The following is a 20,324-nucleotide window of genomic DNA, read 5'->3' on the forward strand; positions in this document are numbered from 1 at the left end:
TCCCACCCCAACTCCAGAAATCTTTCCACTGCACCCCCTGGAATTCTCAGCCCTTGATCAGGAAAACCTCCACATCCTCTCTCAGGATGTTCCTGATCTCGCAGCTCCAGCAGGAACCTGGGTTTCCCGAAGGACACAGACCCTTCAGAAGTCCTCCCGCATGGGGACTTTCCCCAGGGACTTGTACCTTTGGACTCATTTCTCATTGTGGTTTTGAGACCTTTCTGCCTCCCTCCTCCCAAACCTCCCTAAGCTGTCATCAGATTAGGGCCCCACTCCCTTCATTGTAGCCATTCCCTGTGGGCCCCAGGCCGTTCCTCTCAATCCTGACTTGTAGCTCCTGGTTCCCTGGCTCCCTCTCCAGCAGTGCTGTCTCCTTGATATTGATGACTTCAACATATGCAGATGTGGTCGGCTGAGTAATGGTCCCCAAAGAAGTCCAGCCTCAATCCTTAGAACCTGTGAACAGGTTGCATTACATGGCAAAAGGGACATTACTCATGTAATGAAGATTAAGGACCTTAAAATAGGGAGATTCTCCTGGACTCTTCTTCCTGGAAGAAGAGGAGACACAGGAGAGGAAGTCAGAGGTTCCAAGCGGGGTCCTTGGATGTGCCACAGAGGCCACGCGTAAGGATGCAAGACAAGGCGCTAGGAGCTAAGTGTTGCTCTCAAATGACAGTCAGAAAAGAAACAGTGACCTCAGTCCTATCTGCAAGGAACTGAATTCAGATAACACCCTGAATAAACTTGGGAGTGGATTTTTCCCCAGAGTCTCCAGGAAGGAACACAGACCTGCCCATACCTTGATCTTAGCCATATGAGAATGGACTTGCAACCCACACATCTGTGACGTGACAAAGAGGCGCTGCTTAAAGCCACTCTGCTTGTGGTAATTTTATGACAGCAATAGACACCCATACAGCAGAGAGCATGCCCTGACTCCCTGGCATCTGAGATCCTAAAACTCCTCTCCTCCATGACCTCCTCCTCTGCTGTGCCTGGGCCCTGTGCCCTTGTCATCTAGGCCTCATCATGCCCAAGAACCCCAGAACTTAAATACTCTCGATCTCACACTTCCCACTCTGACCGTCTTCCCACTCATCCCCTTTCAGGGTGGCCACAGGCTCTGAGGACACAGATACTATCATTTTATCATATGTTGTAATTTGATATCAGCAAATAATTCATTCTATATGTACTTGTTTTTCAGGCTTGGTGTCCATCCTGTAGTACATCAATTCCAGCAATCATTTGACCCCCCAGGACCCCCCACCCCGGGATTCTTAATCTAGTGATCCTGCCATCTACCCATTGTCCCTGAGCCTTGGGTGTCCTCTCCTCCCTCTTCACCCATTTGGAATTCTATGGTAAATAATTTCCATCCCTCCCTTGTCTCTCCCTTGCATTGTTACATTTGCTTGGCAAAACTACACAGTTGGTGGGTTCCACCTCTGCCTATGCTCACCTGCCCCCATGAGGTGCAGGAGGCTGGAGAGCAGCACACAGCACACTGACTGTTCTCTCTACCTTCATGACCCAAACCTCTTGGGGAGCCCCCACCACGTTCCGCAATCACCCTCTCCCTGCATAGCTCACCCTCAGCCTCCTCCTGGCCTGGGTGACTCTTACACACCTTCTCTCTGTGCTCACACATCCAACCCTCCTTCCCCATTCTTACTTCCGCTGATGACCTTGCTCCCTACCTCACTGAGAGAAGTGAACACATTAGAAGACAATTTCACAGATTCTACCACCATCAGCTCATGCATTTGCAGCTGTGCCACTTGATGGGCCTTCCACCACATAGACAGTTGTTGTAGGTTGACCTAGTCCCAGCCAGAGCCAGTTCCTCTGCCGGTGTCCAAACCGCATCCTATCTCATCTACTTAAAGATAATAATTCATCAGTCCATTATTTTTTTCTCTTTCATCATCATCATTTTTTCTCTCTCTGCTGGACCACTGTGGCAGTCACAGGAATGCACATCTGAGGCCCTCAGCTAGAGGAAGTGTAACTGATGATGCTCCCAGCTACTCTAGCCTGAAGCCTATCGCCACGTTTGCTCTGAAACTATGTTCCCATAGGCTTCCTCCGGACAAGGGTGAGAACAGCAGGGAAATTAAGGCAGGACCTTTCCTCCACTGAAGACCGACTGAGCTCCAGGACTCCCTGATCCCCTTACTGAACTTCCATTAGCCTGCAGTGGGTCCAGCTGCCTCTCCCTCCCTCTCTCCTTCACTGGAGTTTAGACTTGCATCACCCTCTGATGGCTCTCCCAGCGTTTTCTATCTTCCTCCCTAATTTCTGTCACAAGCATTTCCCCTAATAAATTCTTGCACATCTAATACTATATTAGGGTCTTCTCCGGGGACGCTAACAAGAGTGGTATCAGGAGTGTTCCAAGAACACAGGCCAAAGCATGGGGATTTGGGATGAGCTCACCCACTGCCTGGCTGGCCAAGAGGATGCCATCTGGGTTGGTGGAGGACACAGAAAGTGCATAGCACAAGGTGCCGCCAAGCAACTGTGGATCTGCCCAGTGCTGACCTGAGAAGATGCCCTGGTTAGGGGAAGCTCTGGCGGGTGTGATGATAGAAGCCTCTGCATAGTAATGACAGGGTGAGAGGGAAACCTACAGAGACAGTGGAGTTGGCTGAATACTACTCAGCCGTGTTGGTGTCCTATAAAAGGAGAATGAGAATCTGAGGATTGTTAACAGCAGTCGGTCGCTATGTGTGAGTGCCTCGGCAGTGTCTCATGGACAGTCCTTTATCTCCTCTAGAGGAAGGGCAAGTAGCATGGAACAGCAGCTGAAGACATCATTGTGAGGGTCACAGCACTCCAGCGATGTCTGACACTCAGCCAAGGCACGCCTGTTGTAGGAAAGTCAGGGCCCTGCTGGGGAAACCTGAGATCCTGCAAACTGGAACAGAGTTATCCGATGGGTGCCCTCCAGGACCCTCTGGCATGCAGGGGAGGCTCCCTTTTCTCTGGTAATAGTTCCCGCTTCCTGTACTGGAAGATGCTGCAGAAGCCTCCCCCCTGTGATGCAGCGGGAATCCCTCTCAGGAGCTCTGCAGGGACCAGCCGGCATGGCCTTGTAGGAGCCCACGGAGCACTTCCGGGATTGGAATGTGAGGGTGTTTGATCAAAGCATCAGAATGTCAGGCTGGATGAATAAAAATCCTTTGGCTTGAGGGCGGTTTCTCAGGACATGGGTTTATCAGGGACTCCAGGGCATGAGGCACACTCACTGCTGGGTGGCTCTATGTAGACTGGAAAAAGTAATGCCCAACTCTCAACAAGTTAACCACAACTTAGTTGCCCTGGAACATGCAGAGGATGAAATAAGAAGCCTGAGGAAAGTCGAGGTGTGGATGGAGACGTTTTGTGAGGCCAGAGGCCCATCAGGGTCATGTCCCACCAGAAGGCCCAGAGGGCACACCTTGTACCAGAGCCCTCATGAACGTGCTGGTGAGAGAGACCTGCATCACTAAGAAATGTTGGGGTTCTGTCCTCTGTAGGGTGGGGATGATGATAGGAAACGTGGTCCCAGAGTTGGGCTAGTTACTATCTGTTTGAGGATGTGGCCCTGAAAAGATAGAGATAGTGAAAAGATAGTGGTGGCAGTGACCTGCAAAAGTCAGAGGGCACAGTTACCATGACAACACCAGCAAAGCAGCCAAGGCTGTGCTTGACCTGCAGGGATGTGGGGAAGGTTAATAGAGAGCAGTGTCTCAGGTTCAGAACTGAAGGACAGCCAGCAAGGGTGCTGCTTGATATCTATGGAAAGAAAGCAAGAATTGAGGAGTAGGAGGCTGAGCGTGGTTGACACAATACAAAATCATAATCCATTCTCAATGCCCAGACCTCAGCCAACTTTCAGATTCAGATCCCAGTGACAGAGGAGGAGTCCATATCCATAGGAGGAAGACCCTGGAACAGCATGGAAGTGTATGCTGGCTCAATTCCCTGAGCTCTTCTGCAAAGGAACCTACAGCCATTTACTCAGGAGACTGTACACTGGGCAAGGGAAATAGGCCGAATTTGGGGGAGGATTGACATTGGCTGTGAGCTGACATTGATGCCCAGATTCCCACAACACCATCATGTCCCATCAGAGAGAGGCTTCCAGAGGCCGGGACACATTATAGCTCATAATCCCATAGTCCCAGCCCTGTTTATTTCCTTATTTCCTGAGTGCATAATTGGTCTTGATGCACTGGCAGCTGGAGTCACCCCCACATTGGATCCCTCGCCTGTGGAGTGAGGACTCTTATTGGGCTGAAGGCCAAAGGGAAGCCTCTGAAACTGTCCCCTTCTCAACTGAATCGGAAGTGATATGACATCCCAGGGCAGGTCTTGTGGAGGTTATTGCAGGTATTGTGGGGGTAGCACCACCATTAGAGAGCTGTAGAAAGTGGGGTGGTGTTGGAGTTGCCTGTTATCTCCGTGTATTCTGTCCTTGCTGAAGCCTGATGGGACCTAAAGAATGAACAGGATTACTTCAGACTTGACCTAGTGGCAGTCTTGATTGCAGCTGCCATGCTGGCGGCATATCACTGCTAGCGGAGGTTAACAAGGCTGCAGGCCAATGGTGTGCCGCCGGGGATTTGCTGAGTGCTTTCCTTTCCAATTAGAAAGTGGATATGGAGTTATTCATATTCATATCATAGTTATTTACAGTTTCCCTGAGAGCTATTAGAACTCTCCCGCTATCTATAACAGAGTCTTAAGTGATTCCGAACATTCTACAGAATATTCAATCTGTTCATTTCATTGGCAACATCATAGATTGGGATGGATGAGAAAGAAGGTGGAAAGTATGCTGGAGGCCTTGGTAAAACACATGCACCCCAGGAAGAGGAGGACAAATCTTACAGAACTTCAGGAGTGGCCACTACAGTGAAATTTTATGGGTGTGGTGGCTAGGGGCATGCAGGGAAATTTCTTCCGAGTGAAAAAAAAACAAAACAAAACAGAAAAAAACAAAAAAAACAAAAAAACAAAAAAACAAAACAAACAAAAAAGAACCTGTTGCATCTTTCATCTTCACTGGAAAAAAAAAAAAAAGAGAGAGAAGCACACTGCCTGGTGAATCTCTTCGGGTTCTGACAACACTACATTCCATATCTAGGTATATCATTTTGGACACATTTTTGGTGACATATGAGGATGCCAGCTTCAAGTAGAGCCCACACAGGAGAGGACCCTGCAGCAGATCCAGGCTGTGGTGCCAGCAGCCACCGTCCCTCAGTCCCACTGGTGCTGGAGGTGGCAGGGGTGGGGAAAGATGCAGAATGGAGCTGAACCAAGCATCAGGGGAAGGTCACAGTGGAGGGCCTTGGATTCTGGAGTAAGATCATGTCATCCACAGCAGACACATATGCCACCTTCTGGAGGCAACATTAGTGTTACTGGCCCTGATCAGATAGAATTCTTGACCGTGGGACACCAAGAATCATGTGATTCCAACTGCTTATATCAATTGGCTTCTGTGTGATCTACAGAGTCGTAGATTGGATGGGCCCAACAGTGTCCATCATGAGATGGAAACGGTCCATGTGGATTGACCCTGAACCCCAGGTTAACACCCCATCCACGCAGAAAATACCTGCCCATGAGGTGTCAGTGAGCAACCAAGTAGACAAATGCAAGTTAGCCAGCCTTCACTGTGGGTCGCTCAGACCTGGCAGGATGGGTGCGTGCACGCAGGAACCACACTAGCTCCCTTCACTTGCCCATCCTGCCAGGTCATTCGACTGCCTTGGCAGGTGCGAGTCAGTGCTGCTGGACCCATAGGTGACCTCATATTTGGAGGCTACAATGGGCCCAGCACAGCACTGACTCCCACCAACCAAGGCTGATCCAGCTGCTGCTGCCTCTGAATATGCAGCTTGTCAGGATTAGAGGGCCATGATAGGCCCTGATGAGCCCTGCTAGGGCGCTATTTCTTTAGGTGATCAACTAGCCACTAAGTGACACATTGACCACATCGAGCCTCATCATGGAAGGGCCAGGGGTTCATCCTCACAGGGATAGACACTTCCTCCATGGGTAGGCTTGTTTTCCCCTATTCTCAGACTCTCCGCCAGCACCACTATCCAGGAGCTGCTGACATTCCTGATCCACAGGTTTGGAAATTACTGCCAGCACAGTGTCTTCCTGGGGGACCCACCTCGCAGGGAAATGGAAGTAGGGGCAGCATGGGCCATGACCAGGGGATCCGCTGATCCTATCACCATCTGCACCATGCAGGGGCTGCAGGCCACACAGAACCATGGACAGGCCTTCAACAGGCACAACTCAGAAGCAGCCTGGAGGAAACACTGAGGAATGGGTCCATCTTTCAGGACACAGTGCATTGATTGAATCAGAGACATCACTACGGTGCTGTATTCTCAGTAGGAAGGAACTTGGTTTCAAAAACCAAGGGATGGAAGAGGGCGTGGCTCCATGTCCCATCCCTTATATTCACCTACTGTGGAACTCGCACTTCTCATCTCCCAAATCTGGGCTTTGTAGTATGGGAGGTCCTGGTTTTCCACAGGGAGGCACTCGGACAAGGGGACAAACAAGAGCCCATTGAGCTACACATTGTAGTTGCTTCCAGGGAAGTCTGGACAATACGGGCCCAGAGATGAGCAGAGGAGAAGAGCACCCCTCTCCTCTCCAGGCAGAGGTGCTGCACCCGGATCCCCAGGACGAGGCAGGGCTGCTGTTACACAATATGGGGCAGGAGGAGTTTGTGTGGAATTCACAGATTCACTTGGGGGCCTCCTTGTTCCCCTTGTTCCATTGCAAATGTGAACAGAATCGTCCAACAACCCAGTCTGAGAGAGTTTGATTTCCAAAGGCCCAGACCCCTCAGGAGGAAGGTTTGAGCCACTCTCCCAGGTAATTTCCCAAGGCCTCGCTCTTGTGCTCTGACATCCTCAGCAGCATTGGTGCAGAGGCCCTGCTTCTCATAGGGTGTCCCAGTCACTGACAGGTAACAGCATGGACAATAAGGCAGGCCATTCCTGGGCAACAAGGGACTCCTCTATTGGCCATCTGTGGCCAGAGGACTCCTCCATGGTCTTGCTCAACTCTCCTTAGATTGCCTGTGGTCTAGGATTCATCCAACAAACCTTCTCTCCTTTTGTCCAGCACTGGAGTCAGCCTTGCATCTGGGCCTGCCACTATTCTCAGGGTTCTCTGACTCCCTCTCCATTTTCTATGAAAGGTGTGTCCCCCAATAAACTCTGTGAGAGGCCCTGAGCCAGAAGCACTCAAGGGAATCTCTCCCAGATTCCTGACCACTGGAAACTGTGGGAGATGATAACTATTTGTTGTTTTGGGCTGTCAAACTTTACGTTATTTATTATACAGGAATAGACAACTAAAAGAGCTTCAAAAGAGAAAAAGAATTACTACACTTTAGTTTTTATTTACTCTAAATTAACTAAAAGATACTCACTGTTATTTGGTTTTAAGATTTCAGTATTTCCATGTATCAATAGGATGTATTTTATTAACATTCACAGCAATCTATTTATTTGAACTTCAGTTTCCTACTGTGACCCAATTAGACACAAAAGGAAGATCCTGGCTATGGGAGGATGATTCAGTGATGGCCTCCAAATAACCACCCCGGTTATTCACCTTCCCCCAGTTACTCAATCAGCACTACTGTAGGTGCTACTGTGAAGGGTTCTGCAGATATAAGGAAGGTCCCAAATCAGTTGACTTTAAGGTCATGATTATCCTGGCTTGGACTGTCCTAATCAGGTGAGGTCTTAAAACAACTTGTTTCTTCCTCAGCAAAGAGATTCACAGTGTGAGCGAGATTCCATGTGAGGGGCTTCCTCCACTGCGAGCTTGTAAGTGGAGGGACCGTGTGGCAAAGGATGCTGGTGGGCTCCAGGAACTGAGAGCAGCTCCACCCCACCTCCACCCCACAGCTGCCAAGCAACCAGGACTACAATCCTACAACTGCCGGAAACTGAATTCTGCCACCAAGCTCCATGTAAACTTGAAGGACGACCCCAACCTCAAGATGAGGACACAGCTTTGTGAAATCCCGAACTGAGAATCGTTCACGCCAGGTCTGGATTTCTCATTAAGGAAATGTAGAGAAATAAATGGGTGCCGTGTAAAGTCACCGAGTTAGTGGTCATATGTTATGCAGTAACAGAAAATTAATACATAGGCTTAACAGATAAGCATATAACATTTTCTCTATTGGAATAGGTTAACGAATTGAAAGGTACATTTCTTGTGTAAAATAAAATCTTTCCTAATTTTTTTGGTATTCTTCATTTTATAATTTTTATGCAATGTAATTACATTTTAATACAATCATATTCATGAATTCACCAAAGACCAAACCTAACTTTGTGTCTATTCTATACCAAGTATGTCTTTATATACTGTGCAGTTGGTTCAGTTCCCACACCTGCTTTCCTCATGTTTCCTGCCCTGGGTCTGCAGTCACAGTTTTGGAAATTTCTCTGGGGTCCAAGACTAGGGGTTCCTCTAGGACCTCATGGTCCTGTCTCTTCCCTGGCCCTGCACAGGATGATTTCTTCCCAGAGGTAGAGAAGGAGGTGCTCAGGCTGTGTTAAGTATGAGAGACAGGTGTGGAGGAGCTCACCTATGCTGTAACTCCTCCTCTCCCACATCTCCTCAGGCTCTGACTAGGTCCTGTTTTTGTTCTACCCCAGGCAGCCCTGACAGTGCCCAGGGCTGTGATGTGTCTCACAGCTTGTAAAGGTGATGTCCTGGAGGGCCTCATGTGGAAGGGGGATGGGGTAGAGGGGACAAGACTGGATTATGGTGATTCTTTGGGACATGTTGAGTGTGTAGTGGGGAGTTCAGAGCATTACCCTTTATAGCCACTGACCTGAATTTGTTCATGACTATTGTTTTCTGTAGCGTGAGACAGCTGTCTTGTGAGGGACTGAGATGCAGGATTTCTTCACGCTTCCCCTTTGTGACTTCAAGAGCCACGAGGTCAGGAGATCGAGACCATCCTGGCTAACACGGTGAAACCCCATCTCTACTAAAAAATACAAAAAAAACCTAGCCGGGCGAGGTGGCGGGCGCCTGTAGTCCCAGCTACTCGGGAGGCTGAGGCAGGAGAATGGCGTAAACCCGGGAGGCGGAGCTTGCAGTGAGCTGAGATCCGGCCACTGCACCCCAGCCTGGGCGACAGAGCAAGACTCCGTCTCAAAAAAAATAAAAATAAAAAAAAAAAAAAATAAAAAGAGCGTCTGGCTTCTCTTTCTGCAAAGGCATCTGAATGTGTCTGCGTCCCTGTTAGCCTAATGTGAGGAGGTGGGGAGACCAGCCCACCCCGGTGTCTACCATGACCCCCTTCCCCATGCTGAATTAGCTGACTTTACAAAAAGAAAATGACCATCAATAATGTGAATGTGCCTCATCCAATCAGTAGAAGACTCTGTGAGCAGAAACTGAGGTTTCCCAGAGAAGAAGAAATTCTGCCTCAGAATTGGAACATCTTCTTTCTGCGTTTTCAGCCTGCTAGCTTATCCTGCAGATTTTCAGACTTACCTCCCTAATAATCACATGAATAAATAGCATCATATGAATACAAATACACACACACACACACACACACACACACACACACACACACCCCTATTGGTTCTGCTTCTCTGAAGAATCCAGACTGATAGAGACTGTGGTATGAAGAGTGGTTCTAGAGGAATATTATTAATATTTTAATAATATTAAAAATGTTATAGCTAACCATAAAAAATACTTTATTAAAATGTTGAAATGTATGTAAGCATAATTATAATTAGCAAATTAAGAATTAAATTGGCAAATAAGAAAAGAATTGTTTTCTTTTCCTTATACAGGACAAGCAACAGTAATTTGGATCTTCCTCACTTTCAGCCACCATTTGCCCTAGGTGTCCTTCACTTAAGTTTCTGGCTTGTGTTTTTGGAGTGAAAAGTCACCTGAATACTAAGAAGCAACTCTAATAATGTGAATCAGGTATCAAAAACTCCTTATGGCGTGTTAACACGTGATGATGATTCATGTATATTCCAACATCTCACAACAGGCAAGCATTATTTCCAGAGGAAGATTAAGTCACTTTTGTAGCTGCTAGTGAATGTTGTACAAACGAACACTGAAGATGTAAGGCATTGTTCTGCTCTGGAGCGGTGCTTCTGTGGCTCCAGCAAACGGTGCAAAGTCTTTCTTTAATTATATATAATTCTATTTTATATACACAAATATTATACATATACACACCCCCCAAAACTGAAAGTTGAAAAAACAAAAAATACAAATATATCTTCTGTGATACTTCAATTACTTCACTCCATTGATCATTTTCTTGGGCGTAGAACTGAAACTATCACTCAATAATGTGTTTATACACCTTGCTGTGATTCAAATGGTTTTGAACAAATAACCATTTGTTCCATTTTCTGTTGTCACTAGAACATGGTTATTTGTCCCTGATCTAACAACTCCTTCTCCAGCTCCACTCTCTGGCCACTGACATTAACGGTCCAGGTGGTCTTTTGAGTCACTAGGTGGTTTGACAGGACAAGGTTGATTTGAGCTAATACTTCTGCCATGTCCATTTTGATTTGTAACAGAAGCTTTATCTGGATTCATCACCTACAAAGTGAGCTGGAAAACTGCAACCATCACCCACGCTTGAAAATACGAGAGGTAGCCAGTATTTCTCTTCATGACCAAACACTTGTCTCCAATTTTTACTATTGTCCTGTTTTTTTAAACCAACACAGCGGTAGTAGCTGAAAAGAGAGAGGACACTGAAGAAGAACTTTGTAGGCACAAAGAAAAGGAAAAGTACGTGGAGCTTTGCTGCGTATCTGTCAGTTCATTCAACTCCACTAGGGCATGGCGTTTTCAGGACTTGATGCCCTGCAGGACCCCAGCTGAGGGCAGCGAGCACCCTGAGAGTGGCCTGGACTCCCCTCTCGGAGTGTAATGGCAAAGCCACAGCATCTGCATGTGAAGCTGTCCTGCACTTCTGGAACCATCTCTCTTGGTCATGGTGGCTACTGTGACATTGTCTTTTCTTCTATTTTCCTTTCTTCCTCTGTCTTGTTGCTGGGGATAACTTTGCCCCTGCTGGCATCATGTCCTGAAGAGCTGAGGATGACACATCCTGGCTGGCATCCTCCCTGGTCGGCCTTGGGTCACTGTCTAAGTGCTGCCCGTGGCGGAAGGTTCTGGGAATGAGCAGCAGTGACTCACGGAGCTGTCCCTGTGAGAGTGGCCCGCAGGTGTTTGTACCTGTGGCACTTTCACAACCATTTCCAAGACTCAAGACAGTCTTGAGTCTTGTGGGAGGAGAGCAGGTCTGGGTCCTCACCTGTGTCCCCCATCTCTTATCTGGATGGCTATGGGGCTGACATTGTGGGAAATGAGAAATGCTGCCTCTTCACAAGGCACTACCTAGTTTCTCTCTTCTGGAAGGCGGCAGCACAATGCCCAGGCTGAGATGGACACAGGAGTCAGCATCCTAAAGTAAAACATGTGATTCTAATAGAAATACCTGAGCTTTTCAATGTGAATGAACAGGACCTTCACCCTCTGGCAACTGTGTATTTCTCCTTGAGATATGACAAAAAAAAAGAAGAGAGAGAGAAAGAAAGAAAGGAGAGAGGGAGAAAGAAGAAAGAAAGAAGGAAAGAAAGAAAGAAAGAAAGGAAGGAAGAAAGAAAGAAAGAAAGAAAGAAAGAAAGAAAGAAAGAAAGAAAGAAAGAAAGAGAAAGAAAAAGAAAGAAAGAAAGAAAGAAAGAAAGAAAGAAAGAAAGAAAGAAAGAAAGAAAGAAAGAAAGAAAGGAAGGAAGGAAGGAAGGAAGGAAGGAAGGAAGGAAGGAAGGAAGGAAGGAAGGAAGAAGCAGGAGAAGGAGTGGTGGCTGGGGTGTGGGGAACTGGGACCCTGGCCCTGTGCAGGTGAGTTGCCAGGTGCTTCTAGGGAGGCCGCCACCATCCTGGGCTCTGGCAGGTTGGGGCACCACAGAGCCAGCCTTCCTGACAATGCCATCTGTCCCAGTGACTCACCAGAAGTCACAGCGCCCAGATTAGTTTTGTGTTGATAGAAAATTTTAAAGTGTTATGTAACATAATTTTACGTTGTTTGAGGAGGCAAATAAGTCTCTCTGGCTCAGCCGCTACTCACGGCATCTCTCTAATGTGCTTGAAGACGGTCAGATCTGTGGGTTCCACCCTCAGTGAAGACCTGCGCTTCCCTGCTGGGTCGTTTTCTGGTGTCTTTGCCTGTTGGTTGCCCCTGTGACTGGTGACCTCATGGCCTCTGGTGGACGCCATGCTCTCTTGTTCATTGAGGGTTGGAAAACTGGAAAATTACGCTCGATGAGAATAGGCGGTAACATTGGTTCTGTGTGGCACTGTCATCACCCGCACTTGAAGGGGAAGCCGTGTTTCAGAAAGTACAAAACGTGGCTCCATCCCCTGCTTGGCTGCCAAGTGGCTGCCAGGCAGCCTAGCGGCAATGTGTGACCCCGAGTGGACAACACTGTGATGCAGGACAGGGTGGATTCAAGGGCCCCTTCCCGGCTCAGGGATTGACTGCAGGGCTAGTGGTAACCAGGGCTGAGAGGAACCTGGAGACACGCTGGGGCGGGGCCGGGTGAGAGCATGGAGAGAGCCTCCACCGGTTCTCACAGGGCCTGGGGGAGACATACTGAGGAGGGAGTACCTGCCCCTCCACTCTGCCTCACCATTGTCCCCCAGCCACACTGGCATCCCTGGTGTCCACCGGGCACTTTTCACATGTCTCTTCCTCAATCTTCAGAACCTCTCCGTGAGGTCTGTGTTGGATTTGCATTTCCGGAGTTGAGGGAACACTCTGAGCCTGGGAGACTCCATAGGGAGGGGTCCACACTCTGTGACTGATGCCACAGTTGAGCCACAGCAGCTTGGACTTCGGACTGCAGAGTGTCTGAGCTCTGAGTTGCTCTGGGCTGGCGGTGCCCTGTGCCAGCTGCACTGAGGCAGCCGTGTGCCTGCTGGTCCTACAGGATTCGCCGCCTGAAACCAGAAGCAGATCAGGATTTCCCAAATTGTCTCTAGCCCTGATGGGTGACATCTCCACTGTTTTAATAAGGCAATAATCGCAGCTACCACTTCTGTGGTGGGTGCTGCCATGTGCCAGCATCTTTCTGGGTACTTGGCATATGTGAACACACAGATTTACAATGGAAGCTCATGAAGCACAGAGAGGTTAAGTGATTTGGTCAAGGTCACACAGCAGTAAGTAGTGGAGCTGGTATTTGAGCTGAGACAGTCTGCTCAAGGGCTCAGGCCCTCAGTGCTGGCACCATGTCACATACAGTGAGATGACTGGAGGTGGGAAGAAGCTGGGGTGTGTTGGTTACATGGAGTACACATGGCCTTTGTAGTAAGCTGGAGCCTGTGGCCACCCAAAGGGGGATTTGTGCATGAGCCGAGGACAGGTTTCTAATGTGCCAGATGAGGTGAGTAGGAGATTATGCACCTGTGTCTTCAGCCTTGTCCTCCCCGTCTTTGTCATCTCCTGAGGATGGAGCATCTGTCATGTGTACACTGAGTGGCACCACTCCTGCTGGGTGAGTCGCTGCAGCTGCAGGTCCCCAGGGTCATTGTGAGAGGCAGTCAGCACGTGCAGCTGCTGGGACTCTACCAGGATGCATTTTGAGGACACCAGTTCTGCACCATCCTTGACCCAGACAGCGGGCCCCATCGGACCACCTTCAGGCAGGGAGCAACTCAGCCCTGCGGTGTCCCTGATGCCAAAGAACAACTGCTCCTGCTGGTTTCAAGACCTCAGCGGGAGGCTGCAGCAGGCCTTGAGTGAGGGAGGATCGGCTCCCAGAGCCTGGGGTTCTGCCAGACAACACTCAAACCAGGGGCTGGTAAATAATCCCCAAAAGGGCCTGGGGCAACATTTTCAACTTTGCCAACCAGTCTCTGTACCAAAGACTTAACTATGCCCTTGTAGCATGAGGCAGCCTTCCATAGACATCCTGCTGGTCTCCCCCAGACAGGCTGCTCCCAGTCCTAGGGGATCTGAAGTAGCGCCTGAATGGCCACAGCCATGAAAAGCACTAGGGTGCAGGCCAGGGTGTCTGTGACAGGGGCTGGGGCTGCAGTTTGTCAGGCAGTATGAACAGGCATGCTGCTCCCCACAGCTTAGCTTGGCACTAGCAGGGGGACAGTGTCCCTTAGAAGCCGGGGGCCACTGGAGCCCGACTCAGTGTGTGCAACTCCCGAATGGGCTTGGTGCCCATAAACCCAACACCACTGTGGGCTGCTGACCCACCAGGGCATAGTGCACCCCAGCTGAGCCAGCTGTCCTGGACCCACCAGGCCTCAGACCATGCCCAGTCCAGTTTACTGGGGCACAGGGACACTGGAACAGAATTTTAAGAATGAGTTCACTGAATTTGGCGGAGGGATTTCTTGAATTGTTTCTCTAATCTATTTGGATTTAAAGGCACAAATGACTCTATCTCCAGTAGTACAGAGAGTGTGAATACTCAGAATATCACCACTGGATAGACCTAATCAAATAGTTATAAGGTCTGGGTGATCATGTATTTGATACCTTAGAAGACTTTGTTAAACTAGCAAGTATAAGGTGATTGGCTGATTTTTGCCAGTTGTGCTGGACAAAATGGGGGAAAAAAAGATGAACTCAAGGCTGCAAACTTCTAGCTCATGAGTCACATAAGTCACCTAAAAGTTTCTGTTTCCTTTGAATGAAATCCTAATCTCCTGTAGCTGCAGGGCTGAACTTTCTGAAAAATAAACACAGAATCTCATTCTGTGGGTGGCTAAATTACAACACAAAACAAATCCCAGACTCAAAGAATATCTGTTATTTAAGTGAAGTCATTGATTGGGAATAAATGAGATCCTGAAAATCAGAATGGGGACATCTGGGCAGATCCTGATGAAACTAAAGACACTGAACTCCTAAATTCCTCTGAAAATTATTTGCCAGTTACATTCAACCACATTTGGTGAAATTAATCCAGTTTTCCCTAACGAAAAAGTACTGGTCTTCTTTGAGGTAGTTGCCCTCAAGACCCTGTGATTCCACTCCACATTTACCCTCAACACCCCTCTGTGATTCCAGATCCATAAATAGCCTTGAGTCCTAGCATGTCCTGAAAGGTGTGGTGGAATGTGTCAGTAAGATGATTTAGAGAAGCAATGTGACAATGTGATGAAAATAATTAAAAATGTTTAAAAGTCTGTGTCTTAATATTTATCGTTTGAGTAGCCTATGAATTTTCTAAAATTCTAAACATAGAAGAATCTCTCTATATAAAGATGCTTGTCAAAACATTATTTACAACAAGACAAAATGAAAGCAGATGGATCCAAAAGAAGTTGGGTTACATCTTCTTATCTGAAGTGGGATGCAGCTTGTAAAAGTGTATAAACTTTATGCAAAGTTTATAACATGGAAAACTACTTGTATAATTATACATTCAAAAAGCAACATCCAAGATAACCCATAACATATGAATGCAACTTTGTAAAATGACAGCATATACAAATATATATATATATATATATGTATTTATTTATTTATAAAATAAGAAAATGAAAATGAGCACCACTGCACAAGACAGCTCCGGGGACCACCATTTGCACTGCAGTCTACAAAGGTTCAACAATGTAATAGCAGTGATTTTTTGAAGAAAGGCCTAGGTGATGTTTCTGTCTGTGCATTTTAAAGTCTTCTGTGATCAAATAGGGTTTCACTTTTTCAATATAAAAATATATATTTTAACATTTAAAATAAAACATTTGAAGTAAAATAACAATGAAATGAGGCCAGACATGGTGGCATGCACCTGTAGTCCCAGCTACTCAGGAGGCTGAGGCAGGAACATTAATAGAGCCCAGAAGTTCAAGGATGTAGGACACTATGATCACAGCTGTGAATAGTCACTGCACTCCAGCCTGGGCAACATATCAAGACCTTATCTCAATAATAATAATAATAATAATAATAATATTCACAATCTTCTTTCTGCCTCAAGCTAAAACTGCTTTCTCATTTGAACCCAAAGGGCAGAAATGCCTACTGAGTGCTCCACCAGAGAAAAGAAATGAGTTCTTCCTTCACAATCCATGATCCAATTTTTGGTTACAGAGTTCAGCTGAGCAATAAAGGCAACACTAAGAACACCATCAATATATAGATTACTGATTGTCATGTATGTGTTCGTGTATAAATGTGTACCCCTGAAAGAGGGAGATGGATTCTTCCATTTCATAGATGAAAATCTGAGTCCCTGTGAACTTTGAGGCTTGTTCTGGGTTCACTGAATGTAAACCTTGAGAATTGGGAGACACTCAGCCTCCTGCAGAGCCCACCTAGGCATAAGCCAAACCAGTGGAGACTCCTGAACAGCAGGAAGAGCAACTGAGATCCAGGAATGTCCACACTTGTAGAGGGTCCATGTCCAGCGGAATACAACTGAAGGATGGGCGGAGGGTAGAGTCTAGCCGCTTCCTTCAGCTGGTGGTGGCAGATGTGTGGGTCAGTCAGCTACCCACGAGGTGTATCATATTCTTAGGGCTGTCTCTCATTCCTCTACTGAGAACTCCATCCTGCACAGACAAAAACCATATATTCACTGGTAAGCAGGATCGCTTTTAGAAATGCAAACATAACTTCCCTAACATTAAAGTCAAACATTTTTTCTCCCAGTGAATCATCTTATTTGGATAATCTCCTACCTTCCCCTGAAGTTAGCCCCAGAATTGCATCTGAGCATTTGGATCCAAGACAGAAAGTCATTTTGGGGTTTGGACCTGGCTGATCTTGGACCATGTTTTGAAAAGGAAGCTTTCTACTTGCAGAAGAGCAAGGGTGAGCTCTGAATAGGAGATGAAATCATGAGGGGAAAAGACATATGGGCAGATTCCCAAGCAAACTTGGAATATGTTTGCCAGCCTCTTTTCAGTTGTGATAAAATACACATCAACACAAAATTTGCCATTGTAACCATTTAAGTGTACAATGCAGTAACATTTAGTAGGTGCACAACGTTATGCAGCCATCATCACTATCAAGTTCCAAAGCATTTTCACCACCCTAGAAGGAAACTCTGTACCTACTAAGCAGTTACCTTCCACTGTCCCCTGCCACCAGCCCCTGGCACCATTAACCCAGGTTCTGTCTCTCTAGATTTGCTTCTTCTGAATATTTTATTAAAATGGAATCATACAATATATGGCCTTTTGTGACTGGCTTCTTTCATTTGACATGGTTTCAAGATTCATCCAAGTTGTAGCATGTATCGTTATATTATTCCTCTTATGGTCAAATAATATTCCATTGCAGAATAGATTACATGTTGTTTATCCATTCATCAGTTGATGGGCATTTTCTGTTAAATTAAATAGAGTAAAACAAAAGAAGAGTTACAAATTATCACCTCCCAAAAAATACTTGCTTTTCTATTTACCTATGAAGTTACTTTTAGCTGTTTACTTCTTTGCTTCATATGGCTTCAGGTTGCTATCTAATGTCCTTTTATTTCAGTGTGAAGCATCCCTTTTAGCATTAACTGTAGAATAGTTTTACCAGAGACAAACACCATCCGTTTTTATTTACCTGTGCATGTCTGAATTTCTCCATTATTTCTGACAGAGAGTTTTGCCAAATATGCAACTGTCAGTTGCGACACGTTGTTTTTTTCTTTCTGAACTTTAAGTTTGTCATGCCAATGTCTTCTGAACTCCATGGTTGCTGAAGAAGATTTGGCGGTTAATCTCATGGAGGATCCTTGTACTATATGAGTCCCTTCTCTTGTTGTTTTCAAGATGCTCTGTTTGTCTTTGACTTTTGACGTTTTCATTATAATGTCTCTCAGTGTGGACATCTTTGAATTACTGCTACTTTAAATGTTTCAGTGTGTTGGATACCCAGATTCATGTTTTTAATAAAATTTCCGAAGTTTGGGGTCATGATTTCTTTAAATACTCTTTCTCCCCTCTTCTTCCTTCTCTCTTTTGGGGACTCCCAAAATGCATATACTTGATGCTGTCTCTCAGATCTCTTCTGTTCATTTTTCTTCATACTTTTTCCCTTCTGCTCCTCAAATGGGCAATTTCAATTGGCCTATGTTTGAGCTTACTGATTCTACATTCTGCAAACTAAAATCTGCTCTTGAAGTCCTCCAGTGAATTTTCCATTTTGCTTTCAGCTCCAGATTTCCATTTGCTTCCTTTTCACAATTATTTATTGATTTCTGCTATTTAGTGAAAGGTAGTTCTCCTGATTTTCTTTAGTTGTTTGTCCATGGTTTCCTTTAGCTCTTTGACTATGTTTAAGACAGTTGATTCAAAGTTTTTTTCTAGTAAGTCAGTCCATTCTTCTTCAGGAACAATTTCTTTCCATTGCTTTTCCTGTGAATGAGTCATACATGCATAATTCATGTTTCTTGAAGTTGAAAACCAGACATTTTCAATATTATAATGCGGTAACTGTGAAAATTACATTTTCTAAACTATTTTTGTATAGACTGTATTCTTTATTGTATGTGGTCACTGAAGTCTCATAGTTATAGATGTGTGGTCTTATTTCTGAGTTCTCTATTCTATTCCATTGGTCCATGCATCTGTTTTTGTAGCAGTACCATACTGTTTTGGTTACTGTAGCCTTGTAGTATAGTTTGAAGTCAAGTAGCATGATGCCTCCAGCTTTGTTCTTTTTGCTTAAGATTGTCTTGACTATAAAGCTCTTTTTGGTTCTATATGACTTTTAAAATCATTTCTTCTAATTCTGTGAAAAATGTCAATGGTAGTTTAATGAAAATAGCATTGAATCTATAAATTACTTTGAGCAGTATGACCATTTTCATGATATTGATTCTTTCTATCCATGAGCATGGAGTGTTTTTCCATTTGTTTGTGTCCTCTCTGATTTACTTGAGCAGCAGTTTGTAGTTCTCCTTGAAGAGATCCTTCAATTCCTTTGTGAGCTGTATTCCGAGGCATCTTATTCTGTTTGTAGCCATTATGAATAGAAATTTATTCACAATTTGACTCTCTGCTTGTCTATCGTTGTTGTATAGGAATGCTTGTGACTTCTGCACATTGATTTGGTATTCTGAGACTTTACTGAAGTTGCTTATCAGTTTAAGAAACTTTTCAGCTAAAACAATGGGGTTTTCTAGATATACTATCATGTCATTTACAAACAAAGACAATTTGACTTCCTTTCGTCCTGTTTGAATATCCTTTCTTTCTCTTACCTGATTGCCCTGGCCAGAACTTCCAATACTTTGTTGAATAGGACTGGTAAGAGAGGGCAGCCTTGCCTTGTGCAGGTGTTAAAGGGGAATGCTTCCAAATTTTGCCCATTCGGTATGATACTGGTTGTGAGTCTGTCATACACGACTTTTATTATTTTGAGATATGTTCCTTCAATACCTAGTTTACGGAGAGTTTTAAAATATGGACTGCTTCATGAATTTGCATGTCACCCTTGTGCAGGGGCCATGCTGATCTGCTCAGTATCTTTCCAATTTTAGTATACGTGCTGCCAAAGCAAGTACTGACCACAAGTTCTTAGAAGTGGAGATAAGTGAAGAACTGTGGGTGAGATGGAGTGTTGAATTTCATCTGCAGTAATTTCTGCATCTAACAAAATGTGATTATCTCTGTCTTTTATTCTTTAATTAAGTGGTAAAATGCATTACATTTTTAAAGTTTAAATATTCTTGTATCCTGGGGATGAATAACCTGGGCAGGATATTTAATTTATTTACAGCTCATTGGTGGACACAGTCTAGTATTGTTTTTCTCAGTATTTTTACCTCTAATTGCTTCAAAGTGATTATCATATTCTGCTTTTCTCTTATGTATTCCTTGCTGGCTTTAGAATCAATGTTATTTATACATAAACAATAATGAGTTTGCTGGTTTTCTCTATGTTTCCTCATACTCTTGAGTATTATGTATAAATTCAGTAACTTTCTTCGGAGTTTTGATGGAAGTCACCTGTAAAACAGTCTGGATATGCCTGAAGGGAAATAAAGTTTTGCAACCGTTTTAACTTCTTTACTTGTAATAAGTTCTCCCCATTGACATAATCTTGTTCATAGTCTCAAAATTATTTAAACCTCTACTATATCTTTAGTGGCATGTTTATCTATCGTAATGTTATTTATTCTTAATTGCCATTGCCTGTTTTATTTCTCCATCCAAAAAAACAACAGCTGCTTTTGGTTGGCTGGGCCCTCAGCAGTGGCAGCTGCCAGGTCAGCCCTGGTGAGTGGCAACTCAATTAC

The 20,324-nt window shown here is 45.4% G+C and overlaps 1 non-coding gene and 1 pseudogene across 2 annotated transcripts in view; one reads left to right on the forward strand and one right to left on the reverse strand.

The window, feature by feature from the left end:
- Positions 1-20,324, forward strand: part of LOC126953147 (class I histocompatibility antigen, Gogo-OKO alpha chain-like) — a 280,609-nt pseudogene that overhangs the window by 34,189 nt on the left and 226,096 nt on the right. The window lies entirely within an intron of this gene.
- Positions 19,483-19,589, reverse strand: LOC126953972 (U6 spliceosomal RNA). The gene has a single exon (XR_007725442.1). It is a non-coding gene; the product is annotated as a U6 spliceosomal RNA (small nuclear RNA).

Source organism: Macaca thibetana, chromosome 4 (genome assembly GCF_024542745.1).
Source record: "Macaca thibetana thibetana isolate TM-01 chromosome 4, ASM2454274v1, whole genome shotgun sequence".
Taxonomy (NCBI): domain Eukaryota; kingdom Metazoa; phylum Chordata; class Mammalia; order Primates; family Cercopithecidae; genus Macaca; species Macaca thibetana.